A 15,065-nucleotide genomic window follows, 5' to 3' on the forward strand; every position below is an offset into this window, starting at 1 on the left:
TTAGCTATCACTTACATTACAAGGAGAAATTTTCTGTCTGCACCAATGCCATAAAATGAATGTTACATTTAATGCTACTGCAAATGTCTTTATGTTTAATAATTGTCATTGCACAGGCCACAATTAAATTTTTAACATTTTGGAAATCTATGTCACATTTCAATCCCAAACAGCATGTTTGGCCTGGATCTTTAACATGCATTCAGATTATTAAGAATGATAAAGCGCAATTCCACTGCAAGAAATCATAAGTCAATGAGGAAATTTGCTATTAAGTCCTGCCTCTGTCAGCATTTCTAGAGGAGCCTGGATGCTGATGGCTTCACTCTCTAGTTTTTAGAGGCCACCAGCCAGGATAGAATTCCGTGGGGCAAGCCAAGTGAACATACACTGGGTCACATTCTGCATCTTGTGCCCCCTTCGCGAGCACATGCCACACACGAGTGAGCTAACCATACCCCGTGCACGGCAGACCAAGCTCTGTAGAGTAGCGATTCTCTAATGTGGCCACCATCCGCATGCAGTCACCAGGGGCTTTTCTTGTGGCCACAGCCTCCTGGGCTGTGATTCAGGGCGGGGGGGGAAGAGCAGTGGTCCCTCCCTCTCCCTGGTGCTCCTGGTTGCACCGCCTTGGTGTTGGTTGCTGGGGCCACCAGCAAGGACTGGGTCCTGCCCACCTCTGGAGACACTTGGGGCACAATGCTGGAGGAGCAGGCAGCCAGTGAGTTCCCCACCTTCCCAGGGGTGGAGAGGCTTAGGTCACGGGGCTTCAGGCTTCAGCCCTGGACTCCAGCTGTATGGCAGCAGGTCCCATCCTCCGAATACGGGGCTTCAGGCTCCAGCCCCCCACAGCCACCCACCCTCATTGCCCCGGGCCTCGCTGTCTCCCCCGACCCCCCCATCCAGGGCTTAATTTGTCCCAAGGCTTGCCGGGGCTGAGTAAGGGCAGATCTACACTACAGCCGGGATCGACGCTCTGAGATCGATCCACCGGTGGTCGATTTAGCAGGTCTAGTAAAGACCTGCCAAATCGACTGCAGATCGCTCTCCAGTTGACCCCTGTACTCTACCCCTGATGAGAAGAGTAAAGTAAGTCGACCCCTGCACGGTGTAGACCCTGCGGTAACTCAACCTACGGTATGTCGACTCCAGCTACGTTATTCACGTAGCTGGAGTTGCATAGTGTAGGTTGACTTACCGTGGTAGTGTAGACATAGCCTATGTCTGCTGTGAAAAGTGATACTTGTATGTTTGTTAATATCACTTTTCACAACAGAATTACTAGCTGGAAATAAATAAATCAGAGTGATTTGGACGTGTATATGTGCATATTTATTTATTTTTCCTAACGCTAATTAAGTATTTTAGGGAAAAGTGTGAGAGAGGACACCAGCACGAGTGGGTGGCCGCACTCTGAGGCCACCAAATAATTTGTCCTGAGAACCCCCTCTGATGGCCTGGAGAACGGCCATTGCACCTGTAATCGCTCTTCTGAGAGCTGAGGAAAGAGCTCAGAGTTCTGCTGTTTGCACAGGAAGGGAAGAAGCAATGTGCAGCGGAGGGAGGAAGGATCTAGCTCTAACCACATTATCCTCAGTCCCACTTCGCCATCAGACATCACTGCCAGTTGCAGCATGGACACCGACCGGGGGGAGCATTTCCAAACTGCATGACAACGGACATATTCCCAGATCGGATCCTGTTCTATCACTCAACGCAACAACGTCAACGTTACCATTTTTGGAGAAACCCTGGCAGAGTCATTTTCCAAGCAGTGGTTGTGAGTCATATTTAGTTGAAGTTGTAGTAGCGGATGGAAAGCGTATGTCAGTTTGTGGCAGGATGTTGTGAGCTCCGTCTCATTAGCAGGGCTGGCTCTACAGTTTTTGCCGCCCCAAGCGGTGAAAAAAACTGCCATCGCGGATGGCAAAAGGGAGAAGCTGTCGCCCATTTGCCGCCTCGGCCGGCAGGACAGAGGAGCTGCCGCCAAATTGCCGCCGTGGCGGAAACTCGGCCGCCCCTCTCTAACCGCCGCCCGAAGCACCTGCTTGGAACGCTGGTGCCTGGAGCCAGCCCTGCTCCTTAGCAATACGCTACCTAGAGAGCAGAGTACGGGGTGGGGTTTGCTTCCCATCTATGAATTTGCACATGGTATTTCAAGACGTGTATGTCACGCTATTAATGATAGCGTACCATACACTACAGCTGCTTAAGGAAGGCAGGTTTGGTTCTTACTAGTGTAACACATACAGTCCTGATAAAAAATCTAATATTCTAGGTCAATGGCAAGTCCTGCCCCTGGTCTTTTGAGAGGGGCTGTTGGCTGTGGCTCTTCTTCCCTAGGGGGGAGATCAGGATTTGGGGGAGGGGTATGTAAACAGGACGAGTTCCCCTGAGCGATGCTGAGCTCTGCTCTGCTGAGGCAAATTGCAATTTGTGCACTAGAATGTGGGACCACGTGGGTAATCGAGGGGCTGGGCTATGCTACTATGCGTATCCGACCCACCTTCATCCCTTCACGAGGGCCCATTGCAGTGTCAGAGCTGTGGTGACAGCAGAGGGGCACCTCCAGCATAGCTCCCAGGCCCAGCTACCGGGACCAGGGGGGCTAGTGCTGAGCTGAGAATTCGTCCCTTAAAGTTCAGGAGCAGATAATAAGGATCTTCCTAGCACAGCTACAGCTTCTGAGTAAGCGATTTGCACATAAAGCGACATAAGGCAATTTTGGCTTCTGCCAGTTTCCTCACAAATCTGGGAAAATCCCTTTCATGTGGTGTGGCTTTCCTTGTTTTCCCAGGGGGAGGATACACAGCCTTTCCCTGGAGGGCCACTGATCCGAACAGTGATTCAGTCCAGTAACAACTGAATGTCATGAGAATCTACTAGCTCTTTAGTGGTCTAGGTGATAAGATCAATCCTGTCACCTCAGTCCAGTTCCTAATAGATGGGGCTCCACACCACAGCTGACACCTTTCCTGGCAGTCTTCGAATACAGTTCGAGTAGTCATTCCAATCAGGATTACTGACACTGCCTGCATTGCAACTGTACTGTAAATACGTAGGGCCCTACCAAATTCATGGCCATGAAAAACATGTCCCAGACCGTGAAATCTGGCCTTTTGTGTGCTTTTACCCTATATTATACAGATTTCACGGGGGAGACCAGTGTTTCTCAAATTGGGGGTCCTGACCCAAAAGGGAGTTGCGGGGGGGGAGGATCACAAGATTATTTTAGGGGTGTCGCGATATTGCCACCCTTACTTCTGTGCTGCCTTCAGAGCTGAGCGGCTGGAGAGTGGCAGCTGCTGGCCGGGAGCCCAGCTCTGCAGGCAGCAGCACAGAAGTATGGGTGGCAACACCCTCCCAGGCCATCCTTTCTTCTGCGCTGCTGCTGACGGCGGCTCTGCCTTCAGAGACGGGGTCTTGGCCAGCAGCCGCCGCTCTCCAGCTGCCCAGCTCTGAAGGCAGCGCCGCCGCCAGCAGCAGCGCAGAAGTAAGGGGGTAGCCATATGGCAACCCCCCCCCACAACCACAACTCCTTTTTGAGTCAGGACCCCGACAATTACAACACCGTGAAATTTCAGATTTAAATAGCTGAAATCATAAAATTTATGATTTTTTAAATCCTATGATCGTGAAATTGACCAGAATGGACCGGGAATTTGGTAGGGCCCTACAAATAAGCATTTCAATCAGTTATGCACTGGGTATCTTTCATGAATACTAAAATACATCTGGGAGAGGTAAGAAAAGAATGAAGTGATGGAGTGGGATTCCGTTACGATGGGTCTGATCGAAATGGGCTGAAGAAATGAACAGAGATTTTGTAAAGTCTGGCTCCGATCCAGCAATCGGGAACGGTAGCAAGATGGAAATAGACGAGGAGGAAAGGAAGCAGCTGAAGTGCAGCTAGCAAACTTTGGATCACAGAAACAGCCAGGATCTATGGAGCACCTACCGTACAGGAAGGGGCATAACAGTCAGACTTCTAGCCGAACAGCAGCCATTACCGCTGATGGCTTAGTTGTTACAGATTGGGTTTCTACAGCACAGAACAACAGGTGACCACGAGGGATTTGTGCTGCGTGTAGCTATGTAATTAAAGAAAATAGTGTCATTCTGTTTTGTGTACTGCACCTCGAAAGGTAGCGAAAACACGTCCATATGCTGCAGAGGTAGGTGCTATGTCTGGGTTTCATTTCCGGAGCACAGTGTTCCAGGGTGAGTCACTCCACTGGTTCTCACTGGGATGTTTGCCATAATCTGAAATGAAAGTTGTTTAGACCCAACCTCCATGTTTTGCAATTTGTTTATGGGGAAAAAAAAACAACAGGATCTTATTGAACTGATTTTAAAAGGTAAGAATGCTCCAGCCCTCCTCTCTAGGCACTCCCAAAATACAGAGACAATGATGTTGCAACCTGTTCTCTGTGTTAATTAGATCATTACTAAGTTGCCCATCCTCCTCCTTGAAACCTCCAGTGTCTTTGCCTTGCTGACTAATACAGGAGAAACCCTTTGGCCAACTCCACTAACTCAAGTGTTCTAAGGGGAAGGTGCCTGCTTTTATTAGGGCTTCATTTTGACCACATCAAATGAGACAGTTCTCAGAGGTCAGTCTCCCACAGGTACACCATGTCCCCCAGGGGCCAGAACAACATTGTAGTGAATTTTCTGAGGCTGCGTTCAGTTTTCTTAGCCCATGTGCTAATTACGCTGGAGATTTTTTCCCCCTGTGGGTGAAATATGTCAAAAGAACCAGAAACGTATGCTGAGTTCTGAACACTGAACTGAGCTGACGGGAAAGGATGAAATCATCAGCTCCAATCACAGCCTATGAGCTTACTTACACTGTGAGCTCTTGGGAGCAGGGACCATCTTTTTGTTCTCTTTACACAGCGCCTAACAGAACAGGGGCCTGGTCCAAGACTGAGGCTCCTAGTGTAAGGTGGGAAACTGAGTCACAAGTCCACCCAATTTAGACAGTATCAATTTTTCACTTTTATTTATAAATAGGGTGACCAGAAGTCCCGTTTTTATAGGGACAGTCCCGTTTTTTGGGGCTTTTTCTTATATAGGCGCTGATTACCCCCCACGCCCGTCCTGTTTTTTCAGAGTTGCTATTTGGTCACCCTATTTATAAATGTTCAGACAGAATTATTGTCAGGTATTGGTTCTGATCATATATTAATGACAGAGAACAAACAAAGAAGGCAGAACAGCTGGACCCAAGTTACTGAGTTCCAGAGTACCAGGAAGGTCTCCTGCACTTCATGATAGTCATCTCAGTGTCTGGCCTCTGGTTTTATCCTTCAGTCTTATTCCTTCAGTTTCTGGTTCACTATTTCTCTGTCTTGTACCCTTGTTCACTCAGTTTCTTATATTTTTTTCATATTCATAATAATTAGCTTTCTTCCAGTCTACATTAAGCATTATGTCTCAGATAACCCATACAATACGCTGTCTACACTCTTTTCATGGCATTATGTTTTCATGTCACCTTATTCTTGTTTTACCACTATAAAGGCTTTTAGCATTACATTTTGTGTATTTATTACCCTAATTAGCTTCCTTTTATCTAAATCCTCCAGTGCAGAAACAAAACATCACCTTTGGCCTGTCAGCAAAAGCATTATCTGAACAAGACTATATAAGAGAAAGAGATTGTCAAGACAACACACATGCCAGGCAAAAGCTAGGCCAAGGCCTTCGCGTAAGTATTGCCCTATTCAAACTCATTCATTAACCATAATAATAAAACTATTAAAGTAAACTAACACAGCCCTTATTTTTACCATTTAGCAAATTCTTCATCTTTGTATTTCAGTATCAGAATTCAGTATACAGACATCATTGTAACCTTTGATTTTTATTTGAATGGTGGAGAGGCTATGGGGATAACATGATCTTTAATATCAGGATTTCCTTATCTTTGCCAAACATGGGCTTGCAGGCAACTTCCCACTCAAAGTCCAGCATCGTGTTTGTAAATCATTAGAAGCCTGGTCAGTAATTTTCATTGTGAAGTGCTTTTTATTTTTTAGTTTAATTTCATTTAGGCCAGTGGTTCCCAAACTTGTTCTGCCGCTTGTGCGGGGAAAGCCCCTGGCAGGCCAGGCCGGTTTGTTTACCTGCTGCGCCCGCAGGTTCGGCTGATCGTGGCTCCCAGTGGCCGCGGTTCGCTGCTCCAGGCCAATGGGAGCTGCCGGAAGCGGCTGCCAGTATGTCCCTCGGCCCGTGCCGCTGATTTAGGCTATTCCGTTGCTCTCCAGTACTAGGCACTTCTATAGTGCAAATAATTAACGACAATGGGGATTAATGGTGTCCCCTCTGACTACTGAGGTACTTATACAACCCTCATTACTATATCTGAGCACTTAATAGATATAGTGAATTTTTCCTCGCCCTACCTCGGTGAGGCGGGGAAGTGGTATTACCACCCATTTAATAGGAGGCATAGAAAGATCAAATGACTTGCCCATGCCCAGGCAAGAAGTTTGTGATAGAAATTCAACCCAAGTCTCCTGAATTCTAGTCCAGTCCCTTCTCCGCAAGGCCATCCTACACTATAACATTTAATAGGGTTTGTAACAAGGCAGGGGCACTGTAGACGCTAAGCGTGGTTTATGTCTGCACACCACATGGTTAATACTCAGTAAGTAACTCTGGCTATTAACCAGCTATTGCCTTTGCCAACAGCATAAGTTGGCACGTTTGCCTTCTTTACCCAAGTTTTAACCCTGATTTTGCTGTGTTGACAGGAGCCTTGACTATCACTTTGTAACTGAGTTGGCTGATTCTCCTTGCTCTGAGCTCTCAGTTTGGGAGGGCATCCCTGAGTGCATTGCCCCCTATGTAATTTTTGCCACTCTGTGTGCATTGAGCACTCTATCCCCACTGAGGCGCTACGGAGCAGCTGGCCCCTTCTTTCTAGAATGCACCAGAACAAACACGACTGGGCAGCCTGGTAGGGGGGAATTCATAAACATTATTAACACATGGAGGTGTCAGGAACAATTCAGCCTTCTTTGAAGTAACTAGATACAAGTGTCACCCACTGTTTACAAAAAACACGGTTGTACTTGAGGTGTACATACGTAGGGCCTTGGTTTAAGATGCAAGCTGATTAGCCATGTTATCAAATCAGCCTCCATCCTTAGCAAGCTATCAAAAACTCTGCTAAAGGAGTTCTTGTTTCCTCTTTCTACATCCTTCAGAATTCTGACCCTAATCCATCTGGGCTGGATGCTTTGTCAACATGTAACAGAGACGCCCCTTTCTTCTCGCTAATCAACTACCCTTTCAACATTTCATCTTTCCTTCCCAGGAAAAAAACAAACAAACTTAGTGTCCAGACTGTGGCATTATTACATTAGTATTATTAGCTGTATTGCAATAGCCCCTAGGGGCTCCAGTCATGGGCCAGAACCCCATTGTGTCCCTTCATGAATGAGATCAGAGTCTGAATCTATGGGCTCAGTCCTTTGCTCCCAGGCAAGAAGGCCCTGATTTTGAGCGTTTTGGGTGTTCCTTGCTCCAAAAGGCTTCAGCTTTTGTTGTAGATACTGAGCTAAGGATTCATTCCCTCTCCTAACAACAGCACGCTGATCTTTCGCCAGCTTCATGTACGTGAATATATCAGAGAGATAAGTACTGGAGAGGGAGAGGAGTTATTTAAGTTAAGTAACGATGTGGACACAAGAGCAAATGGATAAACACTGGCCATCAACAAGTTCAGGCTTGAAATTGGACAAAGGTTTCTAACCATCAGAGGGTGAAGTTCTGGAACAGACTTCCAAGGGGAGCAGTGGGGGCAAAAAAACCCCTAACTGGCTTCAAGACTGAGCTAGATAAGTCTATGGAGGGGATGCTTACAATGTTATATAGTCAACCTGCAACTGCTAGTAGCAACTACCTTCAATGGCTGGTGATGTTATACTAGATGGGGAGGGCTAGGAGTTACTACAGAGAATTCTTTCCTGATGTCTGGCTGGTGGGTCTTGCCGAAATGCTCTGGGTCCAACTGACAGCCATATTTGGGGTTGGGAAATAATTTTTCCCCGACTCCAAATTGGGGGTTTTTTTGCCTTCCTCTGCATCATGGAGCATGAGTCACTTGCAGGTTTAAACTAGTGTAATTGGTGGCTTCTCTGTAACTTGAAGTCTTTAAATTATGATTTGAGGAGTTCAGTTACTCTGTCAGAGGACTTCAATAGCTCAGACATAGGTTAGGGGTTTGTTACAGGAGTGGGTGGGTGAAATTCTGTGGCCTGCGTTGTGCAGGAGGTCAGACTAGATGATCATAATGGTCCCTTCTGACCTAAATATCTATGAATCTATGAGTCTATTACAGGAGTGGGTGGGTGAGGTTCTGTGGCCTGCAAGGTGCAGGAGGTCAGACTAGATGATCATGATGGTCCCTTCTGGCCTTTAAAAAAAAAAAAAAATCTATGAATCATACCTGATTTCTTGCATGGCTTTTTGGTTCACATGCAGGGAGAGATCTTTCCCTTGGGGGAAGGCCTCAGAGCCTCTAGCCGTTATCCCCATTTTTTCCTCTTTTCTAACTTCAAACTCAAACTACTCTATGAAAACTATCCTTCAAGATACGGACAACTAGATGCAAATGTCTCTGGAATCTGTTAAGACCACTCCTGAACCTACAAGAGGTCTGGGCCACTGTCCAGCAATGCAAGGTGCTCTCCTTCCCATCCCACACTTAGGGCTGAATAAAATGGCCCCGATTTCTAGCTGACACTGAACCCCCTTTATGTTGACTCCGCAGGGGAGAAGGGGTCATACAGCTGGTGGAACCAGCCCTAAGGAATACTCATTAGGTGCATGTTCTGGGTTCGCCAGAGAAGTGGAGGGTAGACAGAGTGCCTCTCTATTATTCCAGGTATTCTTAGCTGCTGCAATGGCTCCTTCTGGCTGCCCTAGTTTATCCCAGAGACTGGACTGGTCCCCAGAGTCCAGAGCAGGGGGCACATAGGTAATATACAACCACCTTTGTGTCCCCACACAAGTTGCACACAGCTGAGCTTGACCACAGCTCCAAATTGGGGCCAGGGTCTCTGCAAAACCTTCCTGACTGGGAGCAAAGGATTGAGCCCGTAGATTCAGATTCTGACCCCATGCACAAGGGACACTGTGTTACCTTATCACTAAACCAGAGGTTCTTACATATACGCATAGCGTGGATCACGTCTGAATAGATTGTCAAAGGGACGCCACCTCCCATCCCACTGGTGTTCCTAACTGTGTGCATCACCTCCCTTCCCATGGATGATCAACTAGCATCCCTGTGGCAAGCATAGAAAATGCTTACATGGAAACGTAACGTTAAGGAAAGATTCGGTAGCTGGGAATAAGAGGAAAGCCAGTGCCACGTGATCAGCAGCTCTCTGCACAGTGCCGGCATGGGTACTGTACGCCATTAATGGTTCACTGCCCACAATTTGGGATTGATTGCCTGCATTAGACCATTGGGCTGGCCCTGATTCTTCAATAGTTGAAGAATATCTTACTGTCTATCCTAATTCATTTTCTCTTTATATGGCATTTACTCTTCTAGCCTTCTCTTCCATATTTTTACACTGCGGGGCCCCGATTCTCCTCTGTGAATCGGGGGTAACTCCAAAGCCTACGAAATCACACATTAGGTAAAACGAGTGTGAGAATCCAGCCCTTATTGTATATGTTTGGTCATTCTCTAGCAATGGGGCTTTTTAAAGATGATCCAGCTCACGTGTGTCAGCCATGCCTATCACTCATTGTTTGCATCACAAAGGGCAACCCATGATATGCAGAGCCTGTCTACACTATTAAAAAAATCACCATGTTGTACCCAAACGTGAGTAAAACATGTCTTTGCTTTGCAGCACAGATGGGAGCTCACACCCTTTTTTATCAAAGGCAACAGCACAATTCAGGAACATCATTACAACACAACTACAAAAATGGAACTGTGTTTTAACTGTGTAAGGAGACAATGATGTTGTATCTGAGTCCTCTGACATGGTTGCTGTTCTGGAATAGACAGGCCACTTACGTTAAGGGAGGCTGAGTTATACCTAGACACCTTCATGAAGGCTGATTTTAGCACTTTGCAATTGCCCTCCTACTTCCTTGTTGAACCGGCGCTGTGTTGACACAACATTTCCTCTGATCAGAAGAACTGGGCAGGGCCCCTTTCAAAGTCTCAAATGATGTTTCTAAGATACAATCAGGGAAATTAAAGCACACATATTCCAGTAAAATATTGCATTTCTGTAGCGCTCTTCATGCAAATCATCTCAAGGATCCTTCACAAGTACTATGAGCAATATTTGTGCATAGACAATACTAGGACACTGAGTCCCAGAAATTCAGAGAAAAGTTACTCCATAAATTCTATTTATGGGAATCTTCCCCCTGTCCCAGTGGTCTGATAGTGATGAAAATTTTCTCCCATCCGACAGTTGTTCAGTGTCTCAGGCGTGATGAGTTTGTGGGTTTCAATCTAGTTCCTAGTAGACAAGCATCTCAAAAAAAGCACAGACTGGCAATCTCACTATTAACTGAGCACAGAGACTGACCTACCCTTCTCAGCCCTAGACATAGTCCCTCTGGGCAGTGCAGGGAGAGATTGCCCTGCCACCCTCTCTGCACACCATTCTGTGGGTTAGCCCAGTTTCCAGCACTATCAAACCAGAGCAACCCTTCAGGCAACCCTTTCACAAAAACGATTCTCAGTACCAACTACTTTTGAGGGAAGGTGCCAAGTTCCAACCGACAAGCGCATTGGCAATGCATTTGCATACTTCCTGTGTCTTGTACACACGGCATGCGTTCAGCTCTCTTATTTACTTTGCTAAACTCGTTAAGTTTGTCTATAAGCATTTGGTTTTTCCTTAAGGCAGCAGTGGCGTGGGAGGGTGAGAGAGAAAAGGGTTCTGGAGTTCATTTTCCTCCATAAATCCAACATTTAATCTGCTGTCACTCGCTTCTTCCACAAATATGTGACTACATAATGCTCATATCCAGTCCTAAGGGTTGTTTTTGTTCACGTGGCAGCACTCTCAAAACATCTGCTCCATTTCTGCCCTTCCCTCCTGTCACCCAGACGAGCACCTTCTCTATTCTGCCCTGCATCTGGTTCTGTATATCACACACACAAGCCTGCCCCTCACCTCTACAGAAAGACCTGGTCCTGCCACACACACTTCCATAAATGCCACTCCCACACCAAAATCTGTCCCTTCTCCTCTTCCCTGACACAACACACCCACTCCTTGCCCTAAAAACACCTGTACCAGCCTGAACGCTTGTACATTTTGAAATGCCGGAGGCTGTTTGAGAAATGTGAGTCACCACCAGCGCCCCGATTCTGGGTGGATGAGGGGCGTGTGGCTACAACAACAGATGTGCAAAGCAATGGGGTAAAAGCAACCTGATTTGTCAATAATGATTCCATGCTATGGGATGCATCCTGCACTCTTTACTCAAAGTTGTTAGTCAGATGAAACCCTGATTGACTCCAATGGGCAAAGTCACAGGCCCAGGTCATACCCAATCCATTTCCACCCCTTGCTGCTGCAGAGAGAAGTCATGCTCTGTGGTCCACATGAATGTGGAGTCTGCCTGCACAGCATCACTGCGGTCTGGGCTCCAGCCTGTCTGGCGGGCACTGCATCGGTTTCAGTGCATCTAGTGCAGCGGTTCTCAAACTGTGGGGCGGGACCCCAATGTGGGTTGTGACACCATTTTAATGGGGTCTCCAGGGCTGGCATTAGACTTGCTGGGGCCGAAGCCAAAGCCTCAGCCCGACCACCCAGGACTGAAGCTGAAGCCTGAGGGCTTCAGCCTTGGGTGGTGGGGCTCAGGTTATAGGCCCTCCGCCTGGGGCTGAAGCCCTTGGGCTTTGGCTTTGGTCCCCCCTGCCCGGGGTGGTGGGGCTTGGGCTTTGGCAGGGCTCTGGCAGGCTCAAGTTTTGGTCCCCACTCCTGGGGCCATGTAGTAATTTTTGTTGTCAGACGGGGGTCGCAGTGCAATGAAGGTTGAGAACCGCTGGTCTGGTGCTTTCTACACACATAAGAGAGATGATGTGTAGCAAGAGTTGATTATCTCTGATAATGCTTTTGCAAGTAAAACCCAAACATCTTACTCTTAGGAAACACATTAACCCGATCTCTGATATTGTATTATTTTTCTATTTTAACTCAGATTGACATGCATCAGGAGTCAGAGTTTGGGATTTACGTGAACCCTAAATACATCAATATACATCCTACTAAGGGCTTGTGCCATGGGGATTGTAAAAGGAAGAGTGCTTTCACCCAGACGTGACTAATAAATAATGTAACAAGGATGTTTACAGACTTTCCCTTTGCCACTACCATCCTCCCTACTTTTAATTAATCGCTGGAAAAAGCAATGGGTTTGATGGCTTCTGTCATTTTAAAATCTGCTTTCATTTGTGCAATGTCTCCAAGCTCCTGGGCCCAGCACTTCAGACTTCAATGCTTTATGGGCTTGGCATGGAAGCACTTTGAACAGCAGAGGCAGAAGAGCTGACAAGTGTTTTTCCCCACTGTGGAGTCATACATTTACCAGCACAGAAAGCATGTTTGAACCTGATCACGTGACTGTTCTGCTGGAACCTCCCGTGGCAAATCCTTATGAAAGCCATATAGGGCTGTGGCCAATCTTTGTAACTGGAGTTGTGAGTCAGCTGGTGCTTGGTTAGTCATACTAGAAATAGCTCCTCGAGATGAATGTACACAAGAACTGGCTGAGGTTCAGAACATTTGAGAAGAGAAGACCCAGCCCAGAAGAGGATGTTTGAAAGGGGTAGAACATTTTTCTGGCTAATTAAGAGGGAATACACGAGTGGCGTTCAGCCTGTGTTGGAAATGATCAAGGAAGGCAGCTTCCAGTTCTCTGCACTATGATAATTTTCTGTGGATGATGCAGTGTTAGCAGCGCAGTCTCCCATTCAGTCAAGGGGAACGTTGCAGTTGGCTACAACGGGAGCGAACGCAGGACAACAGTCACATAAACTCTGCACTTGGATGCTCAGAGCATTGTTGTTGTGCAGAAAAGGAGAGGAGTAGTTGGCTGGGTGGGGGGGGCAGGACAGGAAGGATAAGCTGCTGAGAGTGGAGAGTCAGGAAACAGCATTGCTTGCGTGAACTGCAGTGAGTTGCTGAATATTTTCTGGTCTCTTTCTGCACACGCTCCCCCTCGCAAACACCGGCCTCCATAGTCTCCTTCTTACACAGATGTCTCCAGGGTTTCTATCAGGCTACTGCTTATCCTTGGGATGCTCTCCCTAAAACTATTCGCCAAACCACGTCTCCCACCACATTCCTATCCCTGCCAGAAACTCCCTTCTGCCATGAAGTCTGAGGAAGAAGGGGGAGGAAGCTCTCTTTCTCACACACCCACTACTTACACAACTACCGAGATGTGTATATGCCTTACTGAGGAGTCCTGTGATGCCTTGTCCTTAGCTGTCTGTTCAGATCCCTCGCTTGTTATGCCACGCTGGATTCAGTTTGTATGCTCCTTCGGGCAGGGACCACACTTTTCCCATTTGGGGTGGTGCCCTGCTCAAAAAAGAAATCAATATTTTAAGCTTTTTTGAGGAGGGCAGCTCAGGAGAAAAAATACTTCTTAGCGATGGGCTGAATCCAGACTAGGAGAATTCCCTCAATACCTATTAGCCCAAGGAATAACCTACAAGCCAGTGTGAAAAATACCTGCACAGCCAGAGTAAGGAGTAGCTCCAGCCGCTCTGCTCCTCAGCCTCCCATCCCGGGGCCATTTTGCTCTTGCTCCTGCTCCCACCTGGGGGGAAGCTGCAGTTTCTGAGCTGTTCTGCTTCAGCTCCTGCTTCCTATCCTCTGAAAGGAGCAGCTGCCCTGCCCCCTGGGCCACTCTTTAACTAAGTTTTCCTCCACTGCCTCCATTCAGGGAAGATGCCAGCTACCCTCAGGGCTCTGCTCCCAGGCCCCAGTCAGCCCACTCCATGGTTCTAGCCCCTGGGCAAGTGATTTTTTTCAAGTATTTTTGAGTACCTGGATTTGCCAGCAGCTTGGAATGAGCCTGATCCTTTTGAGATGCACTAGTACAGGTATTATTCTTGTTATTTATGTTTTGTATTACAATTGTCCCTCAACAGACGAATCGGGGCCCAGCTGTTCTAAGCGCTATACAGACAAATTACTCAAAAACCAATCCCTGCCTCAGAGAGCTTACGTGTCTATTTCCCTTTAAATCCACCTTTTCCTTACATAAGATACAATGCAGCTTCCTAATAGGGACTTTGTCATGAAGGGGTAAAAAAATTATGTAACTGTGTTGAAAATAAACATTATTCCCTCTGTTTCATACAAGCAAGCTGTAATTGAACCATCTGGGACCAATAAAGGCTTGAATGGTACTAGAAGAACAGAGGTAGTTGTTATTCTAATAGTAATTGCTTTCTTTTCTGTTTGCTAAATCATCACATGCAGCAGCATCGCCACTGCACCTAGGCTGAGCCATTCTTGGGATCCATCCTGCAAGATGCTGAGTCCCCAGCGGGGTTTTCTGTTCTTAGAGAACAAATCTGACACCGCTGCCTTCCCATTTCCCTTTGTTGTGGAGTAACTCATGCAAATGATTGCAGCTGTGCTGAGTAAAGAGCAGCTCAGCCTGTGACTAATCAAATATCCTGCAAGGTGCTCATCAGTCATGCCTCTTACGTGTCTCTCAGCTCTGTTGAAAATGAAAGATGAGGAATTGTCCTAGTTTCCCTGGGTGGAAATGTGCACAAAAGGAGTTCTGGCAAGGAGTCCTTAATAATTTCACAATCCCTAATGACATCATGATCAGCTTCTTCCGCTCTGTCATGTTTTAATGGCCCCTAATTCATTATAGTCCCTGATATGAAAGGAACTGGTCCCTCCCCTCTTTGAAAGATCCTGTTCCCAGTGAAGTTGTTAAGAGTTTTGCTTGTGACTTCTCTGGGCGTGGGATGAGCCTTAACTCTGCTGCCACCCTTATTCCTTTGTGTATTTCTATTTTATTGTTTATTTTAA

General features: G+C 46.9%; 1 long non-coding RNA gene across 1 annotated transcript; it reads left to right on the forward strand.

Annotated features, from left to right (window-relative positions):
• Positions 1 to 1,607: 1,607 nt before the first annotated feature.
• LOC119565706 lies at positions 1,608 to 14,357 on the forward strand. Its single transcript, XR_005224515.2, has 3 exons — positions 1,608 to 1,780; positions 5,592 to 5,713; positions 12,205 to 14,357. It is a non-coding gene; the product is annotated as an uncharacterized LOC119565706 (long non-coding RNA).
• The last annotated feature ends 708 nt before the right edge of the window (positions 14,358 to 15,065 follow it).

The sequence above is a fragment of the Chelonia mydas genome, chromosome 3, assembly GCF_015237465.2.
Source record: "Chelonia mydas isolate rCheMyd1 chromosome 3, rCheMyd1.pri.v2, whole genome shotgun sequence".
Classification (NCBI taxonomy): domain Eukaryota; kingdom Metazoa; phylum Chordata; order Testudines; family Cheloniidae; genus Chelonia; species Chelonia mydas.